We start from the raw sequence: 2,227 nt of genomic DNA on the forward strand, positions 1-2,227 counted from the left end.
CACGCAAGGTGCAGGGAGTAATGTGAGTACACCGACCTAGTGAGTAATAATCATAAATAATGGCTGACAGTAAGAAATCCCGTAAAGGCACTAAGCAGTTCTATATCAAGCAGTAAATCAACTCAAAGCAGCAAAATAATGAATAAGTCGAGAGAATTATCTTTAAATCAGGTAAAACAGATAGTTTATCAGGTATTTAACAAGTATAATTCCGTTCTTCGTACACAGTAACCATATATCTCTCACAATGACCAAAATCAAAATAACCGCTGCGGCGTGCAGCCCGATCCGTACATTGCTGTGGCGCACAGCTCGATCCATATATGCAGACTCCGGGAGGGGCTCCTTCAGCCCAAGCGCTATATTGCTGCGGCGCGTAGCCCAGTTCATATTGTTTAAGCAAGTAGAAGAACATGACTGAGGATATGATTTTTAGCAAGTAAAGTGAGGAGAATCAGTCAAAGGCCCCTAAGGGTTCTACAGGTCGGCACAAGGCCCCAAACATGGCAACTAGCCCAAATCATAACGATAATAATTAAATCTCAGTCAAAAATACGGTGGAATCATCAAACGGGATGGACCAAGTCACAATCCCCAGTAGTAATGGACCCCACGCTCATCATACAACGTGTGTCTCACCTTAACATAGCACTACGTTGTGCAAATCCGGGGTTTCAAACCCTCAGGACACCATTTACAATCATTACTCACCTCAAACCGGCCAAAGCTCTAGCTCGCTATGCCCTTGCCTCTCAAATCAGCCTCCTCGCGTGTCGAATCTGACCAAAACCACAACGAATACGTCACAATAGGCCGAAAATCCCGATATTAGCAAAACCCGAGCACCGGGCCCACTTCTCGAAACTCAGAAATTTTTACATCAACGGGTTCCTTATCTCGCCATGAGTCTATGCATATAAAGAACACCAAAATCGGAGTCCAAATGACCCCTCAAATCCCAATTTAAAAATCTCAAAAACCCAAGCCCTGGTTCTTCCATTTTTGGCTAAATTTCCATGAATTTCTAGGTTGATTCCACAATATAATCACGTTTTTGGTTCATAAAACTTACCTCCAATCAATCCTCTTTGAACCCCTCTTCAATTTCTCCCAAAGAGCTCTCAAAATATTCAACAATGGTGGAAAAATAACTTAAGCTCGCGGATGAAATATTTTTAAACCTTCTGCCAGCTTCTGGAACCCCTTCTACGCGAACGCGAGGGCCTTCCCACGTTCGCGATGCACAAATATCTCTTTGCCCAAAATTACCCTTCGCGAACGCATCTGAAGACCCGCGAACGCGAAGAACAAAATATGCTGGCCCCCAGATCCTCCTGTGCGAACGTGGGCTTTACCACGCGAACGCGAAGCTTCCGCTTCCAATACTATGCGAACGCGACCCTATGGCTGCGAACGCGAAGAGAAAAAGTTGGCCTGCCCAAAACTCTTCTATGCGAACGCGGGGTCCTTCTCGCGATCGCGAAGGCAAAAATTCCTCTGCAACAACTGTTGAGATTCTGCAATTTCCTAAGTCCCAAAAACCTTCCGTTAGCCATCCGAAACTCACCCGAGGCCCTTGGGACCTCAACCAAAAGTACCAACACATCCTAAATCATCATCCAAACTTGTTCCAATCAACAAAACACCTCAAACAACACCAAAACCATCATTTCACATCGAATTCAAGCCTAAGTTCTTCTAAAACTTCCGAAACACGCATTCGATCAAAAACCCAACCAAATCACCTCCAAATGACCTGAAATTTTGCACACACATCCCAAATCACATAACGAAGCTACAACAACTCTCAGAATTCCATTCCGACCCTCGGATCAAAATCTCACCTATCAACCGGAAATCGCCAAAATACTAACTTCGCCAATTCAAGCCTATTTTTATACTGGACCTCCAAAACCACTTTCAGTCACACTCCTAAGTCACAAATCATCCCCCGAAGCTAACCGAATCATCGGAAATCACATCCGAGCCCTCTAAGGCATAAGTCAACATCCGGTTGACTTTTCAAAACTAAGCCTTCCGTAAAGAGACTAAGTGTCTCATTTCTTACCAAATTCACTCCGAACTCAACCCAATTAACTCAACCACATAAAACACGAATAACGAAGCATAAAGAAACAGAAATGGGGGAAACAGGGTGGCAAATCATGGGACGACGGGTCGGGTCGTCACATCCTCCCCAACTTAAACAAACGCTTGTCCTCGAGCG

This window comes from Nicotiana attenuata, chromosome 1, assembly GCF_001879085.1.
Source record: "Nicotiana attenuata strain UT chromosome 1, NIATTr2, whole genome shotgun sequence".
Lineage (NCBI taxonomy): Eukaryota > Viridiplantae > Streptophyta > Magnoliopsida > Solanales > Solanaceae > Nicotiana > Nicotiana attenuata.